Raw genomic sequence first — 26,180 nt, 5'->3', positions numbered from 1 at the left:
GCGTCATTGTGTCATCGCTTCTCGGCCTTTTGGCTAAGATCAAGTGTAGTATCTGTTCTTATCAGTTTAATATCTGATACGTGCCCTACCCGGGCACCATATATTAAATTGATTTTTGGAACTGGGAGATGGAAGAGGGGCTTGCTCCGTCCACTCCACGCATCGACCCGGTATTGCAGTACTTCTGGGAACGGTGCACCCCCAAAAACTGTGTTCAATGAAAGAGATGTTTTAGTCTTGTGTGGCAGCAGGTGTTAATGGAAGTAACGTATATTGCTGTGTATGGGTGCTTTAAAGGTGTTGTAGGTGATCATATGCTATACAGGTAATGGTGGTGTGAGAGGGAAAAAAAAACAACAACTCTGTTCTTATCTCGTTTAACATCTGATTCGTCCACTATCCGGTGACCGCGTATGAAATTGATTTTTGGCTCATGGATCCGGAGCATGAAAACAACATCATCCACAACAACAACAGCAAAAGAGCCCGACTCTGCAGGTTTTTGATGTCTCTCTCTTATCTCTTGGAGTTTTTACGAATGAGCTGATGAGTTGAATCAGGTGTGTGTTTGATTGTCCGACCGTTGGTGAGGATTGCGGAGAGGGACACGGTGCCTCTGACGGGAGGCCTGGGAATTCATACTTACCTGGCAGGGGAGACACCATGATCAGGAAGGTGGTTCACCCAGGGCGAGGCTCGGCCATTGCACTCCGGTTGTGCTGACCCCTGCGAATTCCCCAAATGTGGGAATCTCGACTGCATAATTTATGGTAGTGGGGGACTGCGTTCGCGCTCTCCCCTGGACACACTGGTTAAAAGAGCAGATTGTTCGAGTTCCTCTTCTTCTGGTAGTTAACGACCTAGGAAGTCCAGGGAATTGAACTGCAGTGGTTGATCGAGAGATGTAAAACTCTCAACCTAGGACCAGTCTGCAAAAGTAGGGCTGTTTTTTAGGGTTTTTTTTTCATCATTCTTCAAATAATCTCCATTATTCAACCAGCGCTTTTATTGGCAGCAGTGGTCCTAGAAGCAAAGTTGTTCCGAATGAGGAGTTCTATCATGTGGTATGAATACCTTGTGCATGTGTGAAAAATCACCTGACATACAGTCGCCTATGGCCGTATTCATGTTGTTGTTTTTACTGTTTACAGCGCCACCAAGTGGCCAGTCGCCACATCCCTTTTCACCTGAGCACAGGCTGAGCCCGTGCACAGGTGTACCGACTTGGGTGTAATTGTCTCATTCCGTTGGAGAGTTATGGCCATTTAAGTAAAGCCCGCCTCGCCCACTCCCAACGTTTTGGCGTCCCGTCGCCAACGTGAATCGAAATTCCGACTTTTTTCCCCATCGCTGTCGGCAATCAGACTCCAGGGAATCTTTCTGCACCGGTTTGGGTCAGATCGGGCGAAAGACCTAGGACTAGTGTGCAAAAGTAGCTTTTTCACAAAATCCCAAATACCCGAAAATCTCGCCAGCGCAACCATCGAATCCGAGGCCTGCGTCTTGTTCGGCCCGAGCCAAGGATTCCGGTGATGTAAGACACTTGGGTCTGCGACGGACGGTTCAGGAGTTACGAGGCATTTCGTACTTCTGATCGCTGCAGCGCCACCTTGGGGCCGAGCCTTGGTGATGTTGTAGACCGGGCGGGTACTACCATCCCTCAAGAGTTTCAAGTCTCTACGACGTACGCTTTGGTCTGCCCGCTCACTTTTAGGGCAGAATGTTTGTTGGTCCAAAATCCCAGGTTGCACTCCAAAGTGTCGTGTTGTGCGCTCTGCTGTGATCCATTTTCGGTGTCAACAGTCAAGCTGAGCTTGTATTGCTGTGAGCTGAGCTTGTTTGTTGGCGACCTTTAGACCCTCTCGCCACGGCCCAGGTGGGCGTGGCCTTTGACGGCTCCCCCGCCTCTGCGTCATTGTGTCATCGCTTCTCGGCCTTTTGGCTAAGATCAAGTGTCTGGTCCTAGGGTAGAGACAGCGATCGCCTCTTGGAGGTTTTTCCGGCTTGGGTCCTTCAGTGACTTGAGCCCCAAACTTTTGAGAGGTACATTGATCCAGCTGCTTTTATTCCGGTTCTGTTTTAAGGTAAGACCTTTTTATCTATTTATTTATTTATTTATTGTTTTTTAAAGTTTTAGGCTGTTGGTGTCTCCACCATGTCGGCTGCCCGTGCCGGCATGAGGAGGCACCACAGCGTGCGTTTTTTATTCAAAGAAGTTGAGGGGAAGCTCCTGGGGATGTCACGTCTTGACTTCTCCAGGAAGCTGATCCAAAAAACTCTAAATTTTAAACCTGATGATCTGAATTGCATCGTGACTCTGCCCCTGAACAAAGGATTTGATGTTAGTTTTAGAGCGGTTTCCCACCTGAATGATTTCTGGCACAGATTTGAAGTAGCTAAATCCCAGCTGTCCATGTTTACTGTTGAAAAGCTCTCTGACAACACACTTAAAACTGTGATTGTTAGAATGTTTAATGAGACAGTGACTGGGGAGGACATTTGTGTCTGGCTGGGCAGATTTTGCACAGTTCGAAGCCAGCCAGTCAAGGTTTTAGATGAGGATGGTATTTGGACATGCTCCTGGCGAATTCCCATTAAACAATGGGAAGACGCTGGGGGCTACCAGGGCCTGAAGCATCTGCCTTCTATGATTGTGTTGGGTGAGAACAGAGGCTACATTCACTACCAGGGTATGCCCAAATTATGTAGAAAATGTGGAAAGTTTGGGCACTTAGCTGAAGCATGCCAGGAAATGATATGTGGGAAATGCAGAGAAATTGGTCATACTTTTGAAGAGTGTACCAATGGCAGGCGGTGCAACCTCTGTGGGGAGTCATCCCATCTCTACAGAGATTGCCCTAAAAGTTTTGCCAACAAACTGAAAGGCAACAAAATGGCCGCCCCACATGTGGAACAAACAAAAGAGCAAAGGAAGGAGGAGGCGGTCCCTGAGGTTTTGGCGGGAAATTCTATTTCCCAGCCAGCCTCAGGGAGTGGGCAGGAGGAAGGAAGTGGGGCGGCCACAGGGGCGGAGTCAAGTTTTAACAGCGAACAGAGTGAGGAAGCCGTTCCCCAACAAGAGAGAAGTGAAAACAAAATGGAGGAGGAGGAGGAGGATGCAACGGCTTCCTCACTCTACACCGTATCGGAGGTTAGTGTGGTGGATAGTGGGGGTGAATCCGAGGGTTCACTCCCCAATGCTCAGGTGCAAAAAAGGTCTGCGAGATCTCCTCTGCTTCAAACAGAGGAGAAAAGGCTGCGGGCATCGCATCGGCTAGATAGTTCCTCTTCGTTAGATCTAGACCGTATGTGGCCCGCAGAATCTCCCAATGAAGTCTCCTTTTTGCACGTTAAGCTTAGAACATCGTCACCGAAGGAGCCACAAGAGGTTCTCTCTGTGGACTCTGAGGCGGCGAGCATTTGCCCTCCTGATCCCAGTTTTTCTGGGGAAAAGGAGAAGCAAGTGCTACATGACATAACATGATTTTAATGTAACTTTCTGCAGTCTTTTGGTTTTATCCTTCTATTAATGCTTGTATTTTTAACCATACTGCTCATGGCCCTCACTATCTCTACAATCAATGTGAGAAGTGTGAGGTCTACTTTGCGAGCACAGAGTGTGTTATCCTTTTTAAAAACTTTTAAGTCAGATGTGCTTTTATTGCAAGAATGTGGTTTGCCCTTTTTAACAAATTACAGGAAGTGGGAGGAGATTTGGACCCCAGGATTTTCCATTTGGAGTGGGTCCAATTTTAACAAAAATGACGGTGTTGCTATTTTAATAAAAAATCCCAACCTTTTGGTGAAGGGCAGCACTGTGGTGAGGGACGGGCGGGCAATTTTAGCAAATCTGACTTTTTTAGGTAAGGATCTTAACATTTTAAATATGTATGGTTTTACTGAAAAAAATAACAGGTATGAGCTTTTAGAAGACTTGCAACCCCACATGCTAGGCAGGGCTCCCCTAGTGGTAGCAGGGGATTTTAATTGTGTATTATCAAAAAAGGACAGAAGGAGGGTAGGAGAGGATTTTAAGGTCGACAAGACATCGGTTTTATTACAAAATATAGTCAAAGATTTTAAGTTAGTTGACTGTTTTAAAACAATGCATCAAAGAGAGGAAGGCTTCACCTGGTTCAGTGGTGACGGTCCCAGAGCCTCTCGAATTGACTATATTTTTACCAGGGACCTCCCGCCGACCGATGCTACATTGACCCCCCTCTTTTTTTCCGACCACATGATGCTGTCTTGCACTCTTTCACTCCCCACGGGTGTGACTGCAGGGGGAGGGCTGTGGAAGCTGAACTGTTCCCTATTAGAGGACGAGGAAGTGGTTAGTGAGTATAGGGAGCAGTTCAGCCAATGGCAGACCCTCCAGGACTTTTACGACTCACGTGCACAGTGGTGGGAGATGGTGAAACAAAGGACAGGACGGTTTTTTAAACAAATTGGAAAAGAAAAAAAGAATAAAGAAAAAAGACGCATGATGGGGTTGCAAAAAAGACTGCAGAGATATTTTAACCTTTTAAACAATGGATTGGATTTTACAAATGAAATAAAAGAAGTAAAGAAAGAAATGTCAGATCTGTCTGAAACAAAGAGCAAAGGTGTCATTTTAAGATGTAGAGAAAGGGAGTTAGAGGAAGGAGAGAAGTGTACCAGGTATTTTTTTAAAAAGACAATAGCTCGGGGAGGGTCGATCAATATTTTAAAAACTTTTAGAGGGGGGGAAGTAAATACAACTGACCTGATTTTAGGGGAAATTGAAAGTTTTTACAGTAATTTATACGGCACTAAAGAGGTACACAATGGCATCTTAGAGGAAGTTTTAGGGTTTTTAGATGAAAAAGTTAAGAGTCCAGATGTGCTTTTATCCCAGGATTTTAATCTTTTAGAATTGGAAAAAGCTTTAAAGGGTTTTAAGAAGGGGAAGTCCCCGGGCATGGACGGACTCCCCTTTGAGTTTTATCTGACTTTCTGGGACATTTTAGCACATGACTTACTTACAGTTTTTAAAGAATTTGAGACTCTTGACAGACTTCCAGACAGCTTTAGAGTAGGGATAGTTACATTACTGTACAAAAAAGGAGACAAGACTGACTTGAGAAACTGGCGACCAATCACTCTTTTAAATTATGATTGTAAACTTTTTAGTAAGATTTTAGCTACACGCATGTCGACTGTTTTAGAGGACGTAATCCACCTGGATCAAGCTTGTGCTGTGCCCGGCAGGAAGATCACGGACAGCCTGGTACTGATCAGAGACGCCATCTGTTATGCGAGAGACAGAAACATTAGGCTTGTAGTCCTAAATTTAGACTTTGAAAAAGCTTTTGATCGGGTCTCGCACCAGTACCTCCTTCAGGTACTGCAAAAAATGGGCTTTCCAGAGAGGTTTATAGCTTGGGTGGGACTGCTGTATGAGGGCTTAAGCAGCAAATTTCTTGCAAATGGGCATCTTTCCAAAGCTGTAAATATCCACAGCGGTGTCCGTCAGGGGTGTCCTTTATCTCCCCTTCTGTATGTGGCTTGTATTGAGCCACTGGCACAGATCTTGAGAAGGGATAAATGGATTAAAGGACTAGATATCCCAGGAACTGGTGGACTGACGGCGACCTGCGTTTTATATATGGATGACGTGACCCTTTTAGCGACTGACTTTTTATCAGTACGAAGAGCAATGGACTTGACTGACTGGTACGGTCGGGCCTCGGGCGCCAAGCTTAACAGGAGTAAGTCCGAGGCCCTGCTCTTCGGGCCGTGGGGCGACGTGGACACAGGAGGACTAGATTTGGATTTTAAAGAAAAGGATTTGAAAATTTTAGGAGTAAAATTTGACAGGGAGGGTGGAGGACCAGGAAACTGGACTGACATGTTAGGGAAAGTCAGACAAAGACTGGGCTTTTGGGGACTAAGACAACTGACGTTAGAAGGCAAGATTTTAATTTTTAAAGCAGTGATTTTACCACTAATTTTACTTGTCTGTTCTGTTTTTAGTCCCCCAAGACGATTCCTGGCTAAGTTGGAGAGGGCGGTATTTTATTTCCTGTGGGGGTCCAAGTGGGAACGAATCAAGAGGGAGGTCGTTAAAAAGAAAAAAGAGAATGGCGGGAAAGGCCTCCCAGACCCCCACCTGTTTTTAGGCAGCCGCTTTGCCGCCCTCCATATCCAGTATGCACTGACCCCATCCAGAGAACACAAGACAGCAGCCATGACCCGATTCTGGATGGGGTCATACCTAAGAAGTTTGAAAATTTTACCCATTGATCTTAAAAGTCCAGTGTCTTTTAATTTGTCAAAAGAGCATAGTTTTATTAAGAAATTTTTAAAGAAATATCTTTTAGAAACAAATGATGCCACTGTTTTAACTAATCACAAGTCTCTCGTCTCTCTTGTGCAGGATCGAGAATCGGTGAGTCCAGTTCCAGGCCTCACACTAGGTGAGGCCAAAGACGTTTGGAGGAACGCAGCCCACCCAGCTCTCCAGAACAGGCTTAAGGACCTGTCGTGGATGGTGGCTCATGAGATCCTCCCGGTCAGGGCGGTCATGCACTCCAGAGGCATGGCCAAAAACTCCACCTGCCCACGGTCCGGATGTGGTTCCCCGGAGACCGTTCAACATCTGCTCTGGGAGTGCGGCGCTGCGCGGGACCTGTGGGCCAAGACAGGCCCCCTGTTTTTCCCGTGCCTGCCAGCGGGTGGGGCCCAGGTGGACTATAAGCTCGCCATCCTGGGGGTGGGTCAGGGATTGAAGGAGTTGACACCACCAACGTTTGCCTCGCTCTGGCTCACCCTCAACCACATCAAGGATGCCATCTGGGTCACCAGAAACCTGCTGGTGGGGAAACGCGTGACGGTCCCCCTCCACGCGTGCGAGCAGAGGATAACATCAACGCTGCAGGGTGGGCCGCACGTCGTTATTCGGATGGGGGGGCCGAGGTCACACGGAGAAGGTCCCGGCCGCCACCGTACCTGGCCGCCCGTAGATGCACCCTCACCACTCTGGCTACGGGAACAGCGGGCCAGCGGGCCGGAGGAGAGGGGATCTCCGCTGGGCACTGGAAGCGAGGAGTCTGGGGCCTGTTCTGGAGACCTGGAGTGAATGGACATTCTTGATAGGGACTCACCCTCGATCCTGTACAAGAGATGTTTTATTTGGCATATTTTATTGTTTTATTGTTTTATATTTGCATTCCTATTTTATTTTAATCCATTTTACCTTTACTTTAAAACAACACACAACATACATGGACTTTTACACAACACATCAACATAACTGATTTTTAACTGTAACTTATGTCCTTTTTGTTGTTTTAAGATATGTGCAAAAATGTGATTTTATAAGGAAAAAATGGATATTGAAAGAATGGAATGAAACAATGTGACAATAAACTTTTTTCGAAAGAAAGAAAAAATCTGTTCTTATCAGTATTTGGACATGCTCCTGGCGAATTCCCATTAAACAATGGGAAGACGCTGGGGGCTACCAGGGCCTGAAGCATCTGCCTTCTATGATTGTGGTGGGTGAGAACAGAGGCTACATTCACTACCAGGGTATGCCCAAATTATGTAGAAAATGTGGAAAGTTTGGGCACTTAGCTGAAGCATGCCAGGAAATGATATGTGGGAAATGCAGAGAAATTGGTCATACTTTTGAAGAGTGTACCAATGGCAGGCGGTGCAACCTCTGTGGGGAGTCATCCCATCTCTACAGAGATTGCCCTAAAAGTTTTGCCAACAAACTGAAAGGCAACAAAATGGCCGCCCCACATGTGGAACAAACAAAAGAGCAAAGGAAGGAGGAGGCGGTCCCTGAGGTTTTGGCGGGAAATTCTATTTCCCAGCCAGCCTCAGGGAGTGGGCAGGAGGAAGGAAGTGGGGCGGCCACAGGGGCGGAGTCAAGTTTTAACAGCGAACAGAGTGAGGAAGCCGTTCCCCAACAAGAGAGAAGTGAAAACAAAATGGAGGAGGAGGAGGAGGATGCAACGGCTTCCTCACTCTACACCGTATCGGAGGTTAGTGTGGTGGATAGTGGGGGTGAATCCGAGGGTTCACTCCCCAATGCTCAGGTGCAAAAAAGGTCTGCGAGATCTCCTCTGCTTCAAACAGAGGAGAAAAGGCTGCGGGCATCGCATCGGCTAGATAGTTCCTCTTCGTTAGATCTAGACCGTATGTGGCCCGCAGAATCTCCCAATGAAGTCTCCTTTTTGCACGTTAAGCTTAGAACATCGTCACCGAAGGAGCCACAAGAGGTTCTCTCTGTGGACTCTGAGGTGGCGAGCATTTGCCCTCCTGATCCCAGTTTTTCTGGGGAAAAGGAGAAGCAAGTGCTACATGACATAACATGATTTTAATGTAACTTTCTGCAGTCTTTTGGTTTTATCCTTCTATTAATGCTTGTATTTTTAACCATACTGCTCATGGCCCTCACTATCTCTACAATCAATGTGAGAAGTGTGAGGTGTACTTTGCGAGCACAGAGTGTGTTATCCTTTTTAAAAACTTTTAAGTCAGATGTGTTTTTATTGCAAGAATGTGGTTTGCCCTTTTTAACAAATTACAGGAAGTGGGAGGAGATTTGGACCCCAGGATTTTCCATTTGGAGTGGGTCCAATTTTAACAAAAATGACGGTGTTGCTATTTTAATAAAAAATCCCAACCTTTTGGTGAAGGGCAGCACTGTGGTGAGGGACGGGCGGGCAATTTTAGCAAATCTGACTTTTTTAGGTAAGGATCTTAACATTTTAAATATGTATGGTTTTACTGAAAAAAATAACAGGTATGAGCTTTTAGAAGACTTGCAACCCCACATGCTAGGCAGGGCTCCCCTAGTGGTAGCAGGGGATTTTAATTGTGTATTATCAAAAAAGGACAGAAGGAGGGTAGGAGAGGATTTTAAGGTCGACAAGACATCGGTTTTATTACAAAATATAGTCAAAGATTTTAAGTTAGTTGACTGTTTTAAAACAATGCATCAAAGAGAGGAAGGCTTCACCTGGTTCAGTGGTGACGGTGCCAGAGCCTCTCGAATTGATTATATTTTTACCAGGGACCTCCCGCCGACCGATGCTACATTGACCCCCCTCTTTTTTTCCGACCATATGATGCTGTCTTGCACTCTTTCACTCCCCACGGGTGTGACTGCAGGGAGAGGGCTGTGGAAGCTGAACTGTTCCCTATTAGAGGACGAGGAACTGGTTAGTGAATATAGGGAGCAGTTCAGCCAATGGCAGACCCTCCAGGACTTTTACGACTCACGTGCACAGTGGTGGGAGATGGTGAAACAAAGGACAGGACGGTTTTTTAAACAAATTGGAAAAGAAAAAAAGAATAAAGAAAAAAGACGCATGATGGGGTTGCAAAAAAGACTGCAGAGATATTTTAACCTTTTAAACAATGGATTGGATTTTACAAATGAAATAAAAGAAGTACAGAAAGAAATGTCAGATCTGTCTGAAACAAAGAGCAAAGGTGTCATTTTAAGATGTAGAGAAAGGGAGTTAGAGGAAGGAGAGAAGTGTACCAGGTATTTTTTTAAAAAGACAATAGCTCGGGGAGGGTCGATCAATATTTTAAAAACTTTTAGAGGGGGGGAAGTAAATACAACTGACCTGATTTTAGGGGAAATTGAAAGTTTTTACAGTAATTTATACGGCACTAAAGAGGTACACAATGGCATCTTAGAGGAAGTTTTAGGGTTTTTAGATAAAAAAGTTAAGAGTCCAGACGTGCTTTTATCCCAGGATTTTAATCTTTTAGAATTGGAAAAAGCTTTAAAGGGTTTTAAGAAGGGGAAGTCCCCGGGCATGGACGGACTCCCCTTTGAGTTTTATCTGACTTTCTGGGACATTTTAGCACATGACTTACTTACAGTTTTTAAAGAATTTGAGACTCTTGACAGACTTCCAGACAGCTTTAGAGTAGGGATAGTTACATTACTGTACAAAAAAGGAGACAAGACTGACTTGAGAAACTGGCGACCAATCACTCTTTTAAATTATGATTGTAAACTTTTTAGTAAGATTTTAGCTACACGCATGTCGACTGTTTTAGAGGACGTAATCCACCTGGATCAAGCTTGCGCTGTGCCCGGCAGGAAGATCACGGACAGCCTGGTACTGATCAGAGACGCCATCTGTTATGCGAGAGACAGAAACATTAGGCTTGTAGTCCTAAATTTAGACTTTGAAAAAGCTTTTGATCGGGTCTCGCACCAGTACCTCCTTCAGGTACTGCAAAAAATGGGGTTTCCAGAGAGGTTTATAGCTTGGGTGGGACTGCTGTATGAGGGCTTAAGCAGCAAATTTCTTGCAAATGGGCATCTTTCCAAAGCTGTAAATATCCACAGCGGTGTCCGTCAGGGGTGTCCTTTATCTCCCCTTCTGTATGTGGCTTGTATTGAGCCACTGGCACAGATCTTGAGAAGGGATAAATGGATTAAAGGACTAGATATCCCAGGAACTGGTGGACTGACGGCGACCTGCGTTTTATATATGGATGACGTGACCCTTTTAGCGACTGACTTTTTATCAGTACGAAGAGCAATGGACTTGACTGACTGGTACGGTCGGGCCTCGGGCGCCAAGCTTAACAGGAGTAAGTCCGAGGCCCTGCTCTTCGGGCCGTGGGGCGACGTGGACACAGGAGGACTAGATTTGGATTTTAAAGAAAAGGATTTGAAAATTTTAGGAGTAAAATTTGACAGGGAGGGTGGAGGACCAGGAAACTGGACTGACATGTTAGGGAAAGTCAGACAAAGACTGGGCTTTTGGGGACTAAGACAACTGACGTTAGAAGGCAAGATTTTAATTTTTAAAGCAGTGATTTTACCACTAATTTTACTTGTCTGTTCTGTTTTTAGTCCCCCAAGACGATTCCTGGCCAAGTTGGAGAGGGCGGTATTTTATTTCCTGTGGGGGTCCAAGTGGGAACGAATCAAGAGGGAGGTGGTTAAAAAGAAAAAAGAGAATGGCGGGAAAGGCCTCCCAGACCCCCACCTGTTTTTAGGCAGCCGCTTTGCCGCCCTCCATATCCAGTATGCACTGACCCCATCCAGAGAACACAAGACAGCAGCCATGACCCGATTCTGGATGGGGTCATACCTAAGAAGTTTGAAAATTTTACCCATTGATCTTAAAAGTCCAGTGTCTTTTAATTTGTCAAAAGAGCATAGTTTTATTAAGAAATTTTTAAAGAAATATCTTTTAGAAACAAATGATGACACTGTTTTAACTAATCACAAGTCTCTCGTCTCTCTTGTGCAGGATCGAGAATCGGTGAGTCCAGTTCCAGGCCTCACACTAGGTGAGGCCAAAGACGTTTGGAGGAACGCAGCCCACCCAGCTCTCCAGAACAGGCTTAAGGACCTGTCGTGGATGGTGGCTCATGAGATCCTCCCGGTCAGGGCGGTCATGCACTCCAGAGGCATGGCCAAAAACTCCACCTGCCCACGGTCCGGATGTGGTTCCCCGGAGACCGTTCAACATCTGCTCTGGGAGTGCGGCGCTGCGCGGGACCTGTGGGCCAAGACAGGCCCCCTGTTTTTCCCGTGCCTGCCAGCGGGTGGGGCCCAGGTGGACTATAAGCTCGCCATCCTGGGGGTGGGTCAGGGCTTGAAGGAGTTGACACCACCAACGTTTGCCTCGCTCTGGCTCACCCTCAACCACATCAAGGATGCCATCTGGGTCACCAGAAACCTGCTGGTGGGGAAACGCGTGACGGTCCCCCTCCACGCGTGCGAGCAGAGGATAACATCAACGCTGCAGGGTGGGCCGCACGTCGTTATTCGGATGGGGGGGCCGAGGTCACACGGAGAAGGTCCCGGCCGCCACCGTACCTGGCCGCCCGTAGATGCACCCTCACCACTCTGGCTATGGGAACAGCGGGCCAGCGGGCCGGAGGAGAGGGGATCTCCGCTGGGCACTGGAAGCGAGGAGTCTGGGGCCTGTTCTGGAGACCTGGAGTGAATGGACATTCTTGATAGGGACTCACCCTCGATCCTGTACAAGAGATGTTTTATTTGGCATATTTTATTGTTTTATTGTTTTATATTTGCATTCCTATTTTATTTTAATCCATTTTACCTTTACTTTAAAACAACACACAACATACATGGACTTTTACACAACACATCAACATAACTGATTTTTAACTGTAACTTATGTCCTTTTTGTTGTTTTAAGATATGTGCAAAAATGTGATTTTATAAGGAAAAAATGGATATTGAAAGAATGGAATGAAACAATGTGACAATAAACTTTTTTCGAAAGAAAAATCTGTTCTTATCAGTTTAATATCTGATACGTGCCCTACCCGGGCACCATATATTAAATTGATTTTTGGAACTGGGAGATGGAAGAGGGGCTTGCTCCGTCCACTCCACGCATCGACCCGGTATTGCAGTACTTCAGGGAACGGTGCACCCCCAAAAACTGTGTTCAATGAAAGAGATGTTTTAGTCTTGTGTGGCAGCAGGTGTTAATGGAAGTAACGTATATTGCTGTGTATGGGTGCTTTAAAGGTGTTGTAGGTGATCATATGCTATACAGGTAATGGTGGTGTGAGAGGGAAAAAAAAACAACAACTCTGTTCTTATCTCGTTTAACATCTGATTTGTCCACTATCCGGTGACCGCGTATGAAATTGATTTTTGGCTCATGGATCCGGAGCATGAAAACAACATCATCCACAACAACAACAGCAAAAGAGCCCGACTCTTTGATGTCTCTCTCTTATCTCTTGGAGTTTTTACGAATGAGCTGATGAGTTGAATCAGGTGTGTGTTTGATTGTCCGACCGTTGGTGAGGATTGCGTAGAGGGACACGGTGCCTCTGACGGGAAGCCTGGGAATTCATACTTACCTGGCAGGGGAGACACCATGATCAGGAAGGTGGTTCACCCAGGGCGATGCTCGGCCATTGCACTCCGGTTGTGCTGACCCCTGCGAATTCCCCAAATGTGGGAATCTCGACTGCATAATTTATGGTAGTGGGGGACTGCGTTCGCGCTCTCCCCTGGACACACTGGTTAAAAGAGCAGATTGTTCGAGTTCCTCTTCTTCTGGTAGTTAACGACCTAGGAAGTCCAGAGAATTGAACTGCAGTGGTTGATCGAGAGATGTAAAACTCTCAACCTAGGACCAGTCTGCAAAAGTAGGGCTGTTTTTTAGTTTTTTTTTTTCATCATTCTTCAAATAATCTCCATTATTCAACCAGCGCTTTTATTGGCAGCAGTGGTCCTAGAAGCAAAGTTGTTCCGAATGAGGAGTTCTATCATGTGGTATGAATACCTTGTGCATGTGTGAAAAATCACCTGACATACAGTCGCCTATGGCCGTATTCATGTTGTTGTTTTTACCGTTTACAGCGCCACCAAGTGGCCAGTCGCCACATCCCTTTTCACCTGAGCACAGGCTGAGCCCGTGCACAGGTGTACCGACTTGGGTGTAATTGTCTCATTCCGTTGGAGAGTTATGGCCATTTAAGTAAAGCCCGCCTCGCCCACTCCCAACGTTTTGGCGTCCCGTCGCCAACGTGAATCGAAATTCCGACTTTTTTCCCCATCGCTGTCGGCAATCAGACTCCAGGGAATCTTTCTGCACCGGTTTGGGTCAGATCGGGCGAAAGACCTAGGACTAGTGTGCAAAAGTAGCTTTTTCACAAAATCCCAAATACCCGAAAATCTCGCCAGCGCAACCATCGAATCCGAGGCCTGCGTCTTGTTCGGCCCGAGCCAAGGATTCCGGTGATGTAAGACACTTGGGTCTGCGACGGACGGTTCAGGAGTTACGAGGCATTTCGTACTTCTGACCGCTGCAGCGCCACCTTGGGGCCGATTGGGCCGAGCCTTGGTGATGTTGTAGACCGGGCGGGTACTACCATCCCTCAAGAGTTTCAAGTCTCTACGACGTACGCTTTGGTCTGCCCGCTCACTTTTAGGGCAGAATGTTTGTTGGTCCAAAATCCCAGGTTGCACTCCAAAGTGTCGTGTTGTGCGCTCTGCTGTGATCCATTTTCGGTGTCAACAGTCAAGCTGAGCTTGTATTGCTGTGAGCTGAGCTTGTTTGTTGGCGACCTTTAGACCCTCTCTCCACGGCCCAGGTGGGCGTGGCCTTTGACGGCTCCCCCGCCTCTGCGTCATTGTGTCATCGCTTCTCGGCCTTTTGGCTAAGATCAAGTGGTTGTCTTTTTGATCTTTGGAGAAGGAATGATGGCAGGTGCAGCTGCGCCTTCAGTCCCAAGGGCGGGACTGAGAAATACGTTGCGTTTCCAAATGAAGGAGCCTGTGATGGAGATGATGGAAAGAGAAGTGTTTGCACGGGTTATACTTTTGGACAAGATGAAGTTGAAAGTGGAGGACGTGTACTGCTTGCAGACCAACAGAATGGAAAAATGCTTTGATGTAACGCTGAGTACTGTGGAAATGTACAAAGATGTGATGGATAAAGTTGGAAAGATTGGCAAAGAAGGTATCATGGGGAAATTCAATGTGGTAAGCCTTGACAGACCCAATTTCAGAGTCATCACTTTGCACATGTTCAATCCATACGTTACTGATGAAGCATTGATGACGTTCCTTGCTAATTATGCTGAAGTCCTCACACCTGCAAGATATTTAAAAGATGGTGTTGGTTTATGGACTGGGAAAAGACAATTCCAAGTTCTTCTAAGAACTGACGAGAGTGGTTTTGAGGGGTTGATGCACCCTCCTGCATATTTCAACATTGGGGCTGATAAAGGTTTTCTGTTCTACTCTCGGCAGCCCCCTTTTTGTAGGAGGTGTAGACGGTACGGGCACGTTGATGGCAGGTGTGGTGAAGAAAGATGTCGGCGGTGTTCCAAGCTAGGTCACACGGCAAAAGATTGCAGCGTTCCTAAGACTTGCCACAGCTGCGGCTCATTAGACCACTTGATGAAGGATTGTAAGGTGGGTCGGAGGCAGCATGGCAGAGGATGGGGTGTGGGAGAAACAGAGAGACAGATGGAGGAGGTTGGCCAACAAGATGTCATGGTGCAACATGTAAAGGAGAAGATGGCGGTTGTGGAGGGAAAGGAGGGGGCCAAAGCGGCGGTGGAAGGTAATGCGACTGAGGAAGTGGAAGATGTGATGGTTGCTTTCTTGGAGGCATTGAACGGGGAACATTTCAGAGTCGCAGAGCAGCGCCCAAATGACGTGGAAAGCGTGATAGAGGTGGAGGGACAAGGCCTCCTAGAGGGATCGAGAGGAGAAGAAAGTCAGCTGGTTAGGAAGGCAGAAAAGATAAAGGAGAGACCAGGCAAGAGGGCGAGAGCTGAAAAGATGCTAAAGTTAAGCTTTTCGGAGGAATCCTCGTCCACAGACAGTCAAGAGGGGCTTGAGATGGACAATGCTAGGCCCTTATTTCTGCTGACAGAGGGGAAAGTTAGCAGCGAAGATGAGGATCAGATGGATGATTCAGTGGGCCTTAGCGAGGTTCCTATTCGCTGGTCGGATTTGGTTGTCAGTGACACTGGGTCCACAAGTTTGGAGGGACAAGAGACAAAGGGTACTCCACTGGCAGAATAAATGTTCTGCAGTGATGAATTGACTGTGGGGTCCATAAATGTTAGAGGTATTAGGGACTCGGTGAAGCGTAAAGCTGTTTTTTCTTTTTTAGGAAATTATAGGTGTAATGTGTTTTTTTTACAAGAAGTTCATTTAAAGAGTCTAGAGGATTCTAGGAAATTTACAAAAGAGTGGGGGAGAGGTGGAGCAGTATGGAGTGTGGGGGGGGGGTTTATTCTTCAGGGGTCGGGATTTTGTTTTGGGATAAAGAGATTGAAGTCATAAATCATTTCATTGTTTCTCCGGGGAGGGTGATTGGGGCTGATGTAAAGTGGAGGGGGGGAGAATATAGATTGCTTTCAGTTTACGCTCCTCAAACTGTTGATGAGAGAAAGGAAATGTTTGAAATGTTGTTAACAGTTTGTGCCACCAATAAGCAAATTATAATGGGAGGGGATTTTAATTTGCAATTGAAAGATATAGAGGACAGCAGTCTGACGGTGTTGGAAGGGGTTCTGCAAGGGCATGGGTTGGTAGATGGGGGCCAAGGGGTTAATCCAAAGGTTTGTGTAACAACGTGGAGGAACTCTAGAGGGGTGGAGAAAAGGTTAGATTATGTTTTTTTTTCTAAGACTTTTGTTTTGGAAAGGGGTGGAGTAAGGCCTGTGTTTTTTTCTGATCATGAAATGGTTTGGTTTGTAGTTAAAGGGAATAATTTAATGTTTGGTAAGGGGTACTGGAGGATGAATATTGAGGTATTGAAGGAGAAACAATTTTGTGATGAGTATGTATTCTTTTTTAGGGGGTTGGAGGGGTTAAAGGTCCTGTATAGCGATGTCGGGGGATGGTGGGAAATGGTTAAGAGTCGCTCAAAGGAATGGATTGTTAAATACTGTAAAAGAAGGATGAGGAAGATTTGGAGACAGGCAGGAACTTTGCAAAGAGATTTAGAGTTGAAGTTTGAAGAGTACAATGTTGGGGGTACTTTTGACTGGGACATGGTTCATTCCCTGAAGAGACAGATAAGGTTGATTTATGAAGACCAAGCTAAAAGGTTTTTGTTTAAAAGAAGACAGGAGACTCGAGAGAACGGGGAAAGTTGTAATGCAGCCCTTTTTAGATCTGTGAGGGATCGTAAAGAGAAGCAAGCAATTGTTGAGTTAAAAGATAAGGAGGGAGTGATTTTGACGAAAATAGAGAAAATAAGTGGATATGTAGAAGAGCATTTCAAACAGTTTTTTAGTGAGAGAAATATAGTTGTGGAGAAAAGTGAAATGTTTGTTAAATTTCTGGCAAATACAGTTCCGGAGGATGTAAAGGAAGAGTTGAGCTCCCCTATAACAATCGAAGAGGTCGAGGGAGTATTGAAGCGGATGGGTAAAGGTAAAGTACCAGGGGTTGATGGCTTACCGGTTGAATTTTATGTCAGATTTTTCAATATATTAGGCCCTTATTTGGTGGAGATGGTTAGAGAGGTGTTGGAGAACAAAAAAATAAAAGGCTCAATGTCAATCGGGGTTATGACCCTTCTTTATAAAAAAGGTGAAAGGGCAGATATTGCTAATTATAGGCCGCTTACAATGCTAACTGTGGACTACAAGATCATAGCAAAACTTTTGGCAGACAGACTGAAGAAAGCCCTACCTCATGTAGTGCATGTCGATCAAACATGTGGGGTAGTGGGTCGCAGTACTAAATGGAACTTGCAGCTTATTAGGGATGCCATTGCGTGGGCTGAAGATAGGGACCTTCCATTGATGGTGGTTAGTCTAGATCTAGCTAAAGCATTTGATAGGGTGAATAGATGGTTTATGTTCAAGGTTATGGAGAGGATGGGATTTGGGGAAGTCTTCATAGGATGGATTAGAACGCTGTATAAAGAAGCTAGTTGTTTGGTCCAGGTGAATGGGAGGTTAGGCCAGGGTTTTGAGATAAGGGAGGGAGTGAGGCAGGGGTGTCCTCTCTCACCATTACTCTTTATTCTTTATATGGAGCCGGTGGCAGAGGCAATCAGAATAGATGGTAGGATAAAGGGCTTGACGATACCTGGCAGCAAGGGTACTGTAGTTAAGTTATCACAGTATGCGGATGACACTACGTTGCTGTTGGAGTCAGATAAGTGTCTTGAAAGAGCCTTGTACTTATTTGGGGAGTTTTCTTTAGCGTCTGGGGCTTGCTTAAACATTTCAAAGTCATCTGTCAAGTTCTTTGGAAGGTTTAAACAGAGACTAGATGGAATTGGTGGTCTGCAGGTGTGTGAGGGCCCTGTTAAAATTTTGGGCATACATTTTCAGAATGAAGGGTCAGCAACTCTGAACTGGATTGGCCGTATTGCATCAGTACAGATGAGGCTGGCTAGATGGAAGGGGCGGAGGTTAACATTGATGGGGAAGGTTTTGATATTGAAGATGGATGTGTTGCCCGTGTTTCAGTATTTAGCTTACATTTATCCTTTACCAGCATGTATGAGGAAGGTGGTAATGAGGTTACTATTTAATTTTGTTTGGGGTGGTAGGTATGAATACGTGAAGAGGTCTGAAATGTTCAACCCTGTTAGCAAAGGAGGACGGGATGTGCCTCATATACCTTTAAAACTTGACTGCTTGTTTGTGTCTTCCATTCTAGCACAGTTAGCTGAGCCATTGAAGCATCCATCATGGTTTTTTCTTAGGTTGTTTTTTTCCTATCAGGCGAGGCATGTAATGAGGTGGTCCAACGATGGTCCAAGAGCAGAGGTGCAGCCTTGGCACTACAAGCATGCCGCTAGGTGGATGAGTAAATATCCTGAGAGTAAGGAGGTGGAAGTTTGTTTGGAGCAGAGGAAGTTGTATGGGATGGTAAGAGAAAGGGTGTCCAGTGTAGTTCAGGTTGGGGTTCCGCAGTTGGTGTGGACGAATATTCAGCCAAAAAACCTTGAGAATAGTTTAAAAGATCTTAATTGGTTATGTTTTTTGAGGCGTCTACCAGTGAAAGAGATTATGTACAGGCATGGGTTAGCTAAGGATGGAAGTTGTCCTAGAGAGGGGTGTTCTGGAGAAGAGACTATCAGGCACGCATTTTGGGAGTGTGCCTTTGCTCAGAGAGTGTGGACAAAGGGAGAGAGGTTATTAAGAATGATTTCAGGTAGCTTTAAGGTTTCTAGTGAGAATATAATGGAGGGCATTAGGTGCAAGAGGGGTGAAGGGAAAGATATCTTTTTGCTTTGGTTAATAATGAGTTTGATAAAGAAAGGACTGTGGGAAGAAAGGAAATGTATAAGTAGGGGGAAGGGGAAAAATTCGGCAGAGGGAGTAATACGGGGTGTGGAGGCTGAATTAAGGGGAAGGATTAGGTGGGATTGTCAAAGGTGGGGCAAACATGCTGCTAGAGAAAGGTGGAAAAATTTGTTTGAATTGTAATGTGATGGATATATGTAGAATGTATGAGAAATAATATAATAAAAAAAAAAATAAAAAAAAAAATAAATAAAAATCTGTTCTTATCAGTTTAATATCTGATACGTGCCCTACCCGGGCACCATATATTAAATTGATTTTTGGAACTGGGAGATGGAAGAGGGGCTTGCTCCGTCCACTCCACGCATCGACCCGGTATTGCAGTACTTCTGGGAACGGTGCACCCCCAAAAACTGTGTTCAATGAAAGAGATGTTTTAGTCTTGTGTGGCAGCAGGTGTTAATGGAAGTAACGTATATTGCTGTGTATGGGTGCTTTAAAGGTGTTGTAGGTGATCATATGCTATACAGGTAATGGTGGTGTGAGAGGGAAAAAAAAACAACAACTCTGTTCTTATCTCGTTTAACATCTGATTCGTCCACTATCCGGTGACCGCGTATGAAATTGATTTTTGGCTCATGGATCCGGAGCATGAAAACAACATCATCCACAACAACAACAGCAAAAGAGCCCGACTCTGCAGGTTTTTGATGTCTCTCTCTTATCTCTTGGAGTTTTTACGAATGAGCTGATGAGTTGAATCAGGTGTGTGTTTGATTGTCCGACCGTTGGTGAGGATTGCGGAGAGGGACACGGTGCCTCTGACGGGAGGCCTGGGAATTCATACTTACCTGGCAGGGGAGACACCATGATCAGGAAGGTGGTTCACCCAGGGCGAGGCTCGGCCATTGCACTCCGGTTGTGCTGACCCCTGCGAATTCCCCAAATGTGGGAATCTCGACTGCATAATTTATGGTAGTGGGGGACTGCGTTCGCGCTCTCCCCTGGACACACTGGTTAAAAGAGCAGATTGTTCGAGTTCCTCTTCTTCTGGTAGTTAACGACCTAGGAAGTCCAGAGAATTGAACTGCAGTGGTTGATCGAGAGATGTAAAACTCTCAACCTAGGACCAGTCTGCAAAAGTAGGGCTGTTTTTTAGTTTTTTTTTCATCATTCTTCAAATAATCTCCATTATTCAACCAGCGCTTTTATTGGCAGCAGTGGTCCTAGAAGCAAAGTTGTTCCGAATGAGGAGTTCTATCATGTGGTATGAATACCTTGTGCATGTGTGAAAAATCACCTGACATACAGTCGCCTATGGCCGTATTCATGTTGTTGTTTTTACCGTTTACAGCGCCACCAAGTGGCCAGTCGCCACATCCCTTTTCACCTGAGCACAGGCTGAGCCCGTGCACAGGTGTACCGACTTGGGTGTAATTGTCTCATTCCGTTGGAGAGTTATGGCCATTTAAGTAAAGCCCGCCTCGCCCACTCCCAACGTTTTGGCGTCCCGTCGCCAACGTGAATCGAAATTCCGACTTTTTTCCCCATCGCTGTCGGCAATCAGACTCCAGGGAATCTTTCTGCCCCGGTTTGGGTCAGATCGGGCGAAAGACCTAGGACTAGTGTGCAAAAGTAGCTTTTTCACAAAATCCCAAATACCCGAAAATCTCGCCAGCGCAACCATCGAATCCGAGGCCTGCGTCTTGTTCGGCCCGAGCCAAGGATTCCGGTGATGTAAGACACTTGGGTCTGCGACGGACGGTTCAGGAGTTACGAGGCATTTCGTACTTCTGATCGCTGCAGCGCCACCTTGGGGCCGATTGGGCCGAGCCTTGGTGATGTTGTAGACCGGGCGGGTACTACCATCCCTCAAGAGTTTCAAGTCTTTACGACGTACGCTTTGGTCTGCCCGCTCACTTTTAGGGCAGAATGTTTGTTGGTCCAAAATCCCAGGTTGCACTCCAAAGTGTCGTGTTGTGCGCTCTGCTGTGATCCATTTTCGGTGTCAACAGTCAAGCTGAGCTTGTATTGCTGTGAGCTGAGCTTGTTTGTTGGCGACCTTTAGACCCTCTCGCCACGGCCCAGGTGGGCGTGGCCTTTGACGGCTCCCCCGCCTCTGCGTCATTGTGTCATCGCTTCTCGGCCTTTTGGCTAAGATCAAGTGGTTGTCTTTTTGATCTTTGGAGAAGGAATGATGGCAGGTGCAGCTGCGCCTTCAGTCCCAAGGGCGGGACTGAGAAATACGTTGCGTTTCCAAATGAAGGAGCCTGTGATGGAGATGATGGAAAGAGAAGTGTTTGCACGGGTTATACTTTTGGACAAGATGAAGTTGAAAGTGGAGGACGTGTACTGCTTGCAGACCAACAGAATGGAAAAATGCTTTGATGTAACGCTGAGTACTGTGGAAATGTACAAAGATGTGATGGATAAAGTTGGAAAGATTGGCAAAGAAGGTATCATGGGGAAATTCAATGTGGTAAGCCTTGACAGACCCAATTTCAGAGTCATCACTTTGCACATGTTCAATCCATACGTTACTGATGAAGCATTGATGACGTTCCTTGCTAATTATGCTGAAGTCCTCACACCTGCAAGATATTTAAAAGATGGTGTTGGTTTATGGACTGGGAAAAGACAATTCCAAGTTCTTCTAAGAACTGACGAGAGTGGTTTTGAGGGGTTGATGCACCCTCCTGCATATTTCAACATTGGGGCTGATAAAGGTTTTCTGTTCTACTCTCGGCAGCCCCCTTTTTGTAGGAGGTGTAGACGGTACGGGCACGTTGATGGCAGGTGTGGTGAAGAAAGATGTCGGCGGTGTTCCAAGCTAGGTCACACGGCAAAAGATTGCAGCGTTCCTAAGACTTGCCACAGCTGCGGCTCATTAGACCACTTGATGAAGGATTGTAAGGTGGGTCGGAGGCAGCATGGCAGAGGATGGGGTGTGGGAGAAACAGAGAGACAGATGGAGGGGGTTGGCCAACAAGATGTCATGGTGCAACATGTAAAGGAGAAGATGGCGGTTGTGGAGGGAAAGGAGGGGGCCAAAGCGGCGGTGGAAGGTAATGCGACTGAGGAAGTGGAAGATGTGATGGTTGCTTTCTTGGAGGCATTGAACGGGGAACATTTCAGAGTCGCAGAGCAGCGCCCAAATGACGTGGAAAGCGTGATAGAGGTGGAGGGACAAGGCCTCCTAGAGGGATCGAGAGGAGAAGAAAGTCAGCTGGTTAGGAAGGCAGAAAAGATAAAGGAGAGACCAGGCAAGAGGGCGAGAGCTGAAAAGATGCTAAAGTTAAGCTTTTCGGAGGAATCCTCGTCCACAGACAGTCAAGAGGGGCTTGAGATGGACAATGCTAGGCCCTTATTTCTGCTGACAGAGGGGAAAGTTAGCAGCGAAGATGAGGATCAGATGGATGATTCAGTGGGCCTTAGCGAGGTTCCTATTCGCTGGTCGGATTTGGTTGTCAGTGACACTGGGTCCACAAGTTTGGAGGGACAAGAGACAAAGGGTACTCCACTGGCAGAATAAATGTTCTGCAGTGATGAATTGACTGTGGGGTCCATAAATGTTAGAGGTATTAGGGACTCGGTGAAGCGTAAAGCTGTTTTTTCTTTTTTAGGAAATTATAGGTGTAATGTGTTTTTTTTACAAGAAGTTCATTTAAAGAGTCTAGAGGATTCTAGGAAATTTACAAAAGAGTGGGGGAGAGGTGGAGCAGTATGGAGTGTGGGGGGGGTTTATTCTTCAGGGGTCGGGATTTTGTTTTGGGATAAAGAGATTGAAGTCATAAATCATTTCATTGTTTCTCCGGGGAGGGTGATTGGGGCTGATGTAAAGTGGAGGGGGGGAGAATATAGATTGCTTTCAGTTTACGCTCCTCAAACTGTTGATGAGAGAAAGGAAATGTTTGAAATGTTGTTAACAGTTTGTGCCACCAATAAGCAAATTATAATGGGAGGGGATTTTAATTTGCAATTGAAAGATATAGAGGACAGCAGTCTGACGGTGTTGGAAGGGGTTCTGCAAGGGCATGGGTTGGTAGATGGGGGCCAAGGGGTTAATCCAAAGGTTTGTGTAACAACGTGGAGGAACTCTAGAGGGGTGGAGAAAAGGTTAGATTATGTTTTTTTTTCTAAGACTTTTGTTTTGGAAAGGGGTGGAGTAAGGCCTGTGTTTTTTTCTGATCATGAAATGGTTTGGTTTGTAGTTAAAGGGAATAATTTAATGTTTGGTAAGGGGTACTGGAGGATGAATATTGAGGTATTGAAGGAGAAACAATTTTGTGATGAGTATGTATTCTTTTTTAGGGGGTTGGAGGGGTTAAAGGTCCTGTATAGCGATGTCGGGGGATGGTGGGAAATGGTTAAGAGTCGCTCAAAGGAATGGATTGTTAAATACTGTAAAAGAAGGATGAGGAAGATTTGGAGACAGGCAGGAACTTTGCAAAGAGATTTAGAGTTGAAGTTTGAAGAGTACAATGTTGGGGGTACTTTTGACTGGGACATGGTTCATTCCCTGAAGAGACAGATAAGGTTGATTTATGAAGACCAAGCTAAAAGGTTTTTGTTTAAAAGAAGACAGGAGACTCGAGAGAACGGGGAAAGTTGTAATGCAGCCCTTTTTAGATCTGTGAGGGATCGTAAAGAGAAGCAAGCAATTGTTGAGTTAAAAGATAAGGAGGGAGTGATTTTGACGAAAATAGAGAAAATAAGTGGATATGTAGAAGAGCATTTCAAACAGTTTTTTAGTGAGAGAAATATAGTTGTGGAGAAAAGTGAAATGTTTGTTAAATTTCTGGCAAATACAGTTCCGGAGGATGTAAAGGAAGAGTTGAGCTCCCCTATAACAATCGAAGAGGTCGAGGGAGTATTGAAGCGGATGGGTAAAGGTAAAGTACCAGGGGTTGATGGCTTACCGGTTGAATTTTATGTCAGATTTTTCAATATATTAGGCCCTTATTTGGTGGAGATGGTTAGAGAGGTGTTGGAGAACAAAAAAATAAAAGGCTCAATGTCAATCGGGGTTATGACCCTTCTTTATAAAAAAGGTGAAAGGGCAGATATTGCTAATTATAGGCCGCTTACAATGCTAACTGTGGACTACAAGATCATAGCAAAACTTTTGGCAGACAGACTGAAGAAAGCCCTACCTCATGTAGTGCATGTCGATCAAACATGTGGGGTAGTGGGTCGCAGTACTAAATGGAACTTGCAGCTTATTAGGGATGCCATTGCGTGGGCTGAAGATAGGGACCTTCCATTGATGGTGGTTAGTCTAGATCTAGCTAAAGCATTTGATAGGGTGAATAGATGGTTTATGTTCAAGGTTATGGAGAGGATGGGATTTGGGGAAGTCTTCATAGGATGGATTAGAACGCTGTATAAAGAAGCTAGTTGTTTGGTCCAGGTGAATGGGAGGTTAGGCCAGGGTTTTGAGATAAGGGAGGGAGTGAGGCAGGGGTGTCCTCTCTCACCATTACTCTTTATTCTTTATATGGAGCCGGTGGCAGAGGCAATCAGAATAGATGGTAGGATAAAGGGCTTGACGATACCTGGCAGCAAGGGTACTGTAGTTAAGTTATCACAGTATGCGGATGACACTACGTTGCTGTTGGAGTCAGATAAGTGTCTTGAAAGAGCCTTGTACTTATTTGGGGAGTTTTCTTTAGCGTCTGGGGCTTGCTTAAACATTTCAAAGTCATCTGTCAAGTTCTTTGGAAGGTTTAAACAGAGACTAGATGGAATTGGTGGTCTGCAGGTGTGTGAGGGCCCTGTTAAAATTTTGGGCATACATTTTCAGAATGAAGGGTCAGCAACTCTGAACTGGATTGGCCGTATTGCATCAGTACAGATGAGGCTGGCTAGATGGAAGGGGCGGAGGTTAACATTGATGGGGAAGGTTTTGATATTGAAGATGGATGTGTTGCCCGTGTTTCAGTATTTAGCTTACATTTATCCTTTACCAGCATGTATGAGGAAGGTGGTAATGAGGTTACTATTTAATTTTGTTTGGGGTGGTAGGTATGAATACGTGAAGAGGTCTGAAATGTTCAACCCTGTTAGCAAAGGAGGACGGGATGTGCCTCATATACCTTTAAAACTTGACTGCTTGTTTGTGTCTTCCATTCTAGCACAGTTAGCTGAGCCATTGAAGCATCCATCATGGTTTTTTCTTAGGTTGTTTTTTTCCTATCAGGCGAGGCATGTAATGAGGTGGTCCAACGATGGTCCAAGAGCAGAGGTGCAGCCTTGGCACTACAAGCATGCCGCTAGGTGGATGAGTAAATATCCTGAGAGTAAGGAGGTGGAAGTTTGTTTGGAGCAGAGGAAGTTGTATGGGATGGTAAGAGAAAGGGTGTCCAGTGTAGTTCAGGTTGGGGTTCCGCAGTTGGTGTGGACGAATATTCAGCCAAAAAACCTTGAGAATAGTTTAAAAGATCTTAATTGGTTATGTTTTTTGAGGCGTCTACCAGTGAAAGAGATTATGTACAGGCATGGGTTAGCTAAGGATGGAAGTTGTCCTAGAGAGGGGTGTTCTGGAGAAGAGACTATCAGGCACGCATTTTGGGAGTGTGCCTTTGCTCAGACAGTGTGGACAAAGGGAGAGAGGTTATTAAGAATGATTTCAGGTAGCTTTAAGGTTTCTAGTGAGAATATAATGGAGGGCATTAGGTGCAAGAGGGGTGAAGGGAAAGATATCTTTTTGCTTTGGTTAATAATGAGTTTGATAAAGAAAGGACTGTGGGAAGAAAGGAAATGTATAAGTAGGGGGAAGGGGAAAAATTCGGCAGAGGGAGTAATACGGGGTGTGGAGGCTGAATTAAGGGGAAGGATTAGGTGGGATTGTCAAAGGTGGGGCAAACATGCTGCTAGAGAAAGGTGGAAAAATTTGTTTGAATTGTAATGTGATGGATATATGTAGAATGTATGAGAAATAATATAATAAAAAAAAAAAAAAAAAAAAATAAAAAAAAAAATCTGTTCTTATCAGTTTAATATCTGATACGTGCCCTACCCGGGCACCATATATTAAATTGATTTTTGGAACTGGGAGATGGAAGAGGGGCTTGCTCCGTCCACTCCACGCATCGACCCGGTATTGCAGTACTTCTGGGAACGGTGCACCCCCAAAAACTGTGTTCAATGAAAGAGATGTTTTAGTCTTGTGTGGCAGCAGGTGTTAATGGAAGTAACGTATATTGCTGTGTATGGGTGCTTTAAAGGTGTTGTAGGTGATCATATGCTATACAGGTAATGGTGGTGTGAGAGGGGAAAAAAAACAACAACTCTGTTCTTATCTCGTTTAACATCTGATTCGTCCACTATCCGGTGACCGCGTATGAAATTGATTTTTGGCTCATGGATCCGGAGCATGAAAACAACATCATCCACAACAACAACAGCAAAAGAGCCCGACTCTGCAGGTTTTTGATGTCTCT

The 26,180-nt window shown here is 45.5% G+C and overlaps 5 non-coding genes and 2 pseudogenes across 5 annotated transcripts; all 7 read left to right on the top strand.

Annotated features, from left to right (window-relative positions):
• The first annotated feature begins 13 nt into the window (after positions 1-13).
• On the top strand, positions 14-204 carry LOC143753239 (U2 spliceosomal RNA). Its single transcript, XR_013207658.1, has one exon. It is a non-coding gene; the product is annotated as a U2 spliceosomal RNA (small nuclear RNA).
• A 434-nt stretch (positions 205-638) lies between these two features.
• LOC143753137 (U1 spliceosomal RNA) lies at positions 639-802 on the top strand. The gene has a single exon (XR_013207558.1). It is a non-coding gene; the product is annotated as a U1 spliceosomal RNA (small nuclear RNA).
• Positions 803-12,251: 11,449 nt separating this feature from the next.
• Positions 12,252-12,427, top strand: LOC143753302 (U2 spliceosomal RNA; annotated as a pseudogene).
• Positions 12,428-12,853: 426 nt separating this feature from the next.
• LOC143753160 (U1 spliceosomal RNA) lies at positions 12,854-13,017 on the top strand. The gene has a single exon (XR_013207581.1). It is a non-coding gene; the product is annotated as a U1 spliceosomal RNA (small nuclear RNA).
• Positions 13,018-18,971: 5,954 nt separating this feature from the next.
• On the top strand, positions 18,972-19,147 carry LOC143753310 (U2 spliceosomal RNA; annotated as a pseudogene).
• Positions 19,148-19,581: 434 nt separating this feature from the next.
• On the top strand, positions 19,582-19,745 carry LOC143753136 (U1 spliceosomal RNA). Its single transcript, XR_013207557.1, has one exon. It is a non-coding gene; the product is annotated as a U1 spliceosomal RNA (small nuclear RNA).
• Positions 19,746-25,683: 5,938 nt separating this feature from the next.
• LOC143753313 (U2 spliceosomal RNA) lies at positions 25,684-25,871 on the top strand. The gene has a single exon (XR_013207682.1). It is a non-coding gene; the product is annotated as a U2 spliceosomal RNA (small nuclear RNA).
• The last annotated feature ends 309 nt before the right edge of the window (positions 25,872-26,180 follow it).

Source organism: Siphateles boraxobius, unplaced genomic scaffold (assembly GCF_051911475.1).
Source record: "Siphateles boraxobius isolate OS27281-9 unplaced genomic scaffold, OSU_SipBor_1 275, whole genome shotgun sequence".
NCBI lineage: Eukaryota > Metazoa > Chordata > Actinopteri > Cypriniformes > Leuciscidae > Siphateles > Siphateles boraxobius.
Note: the sequence above shows the minus strand (reverse complement) of the source record. Positions and strands in the feature narration are given on the sequence as shown.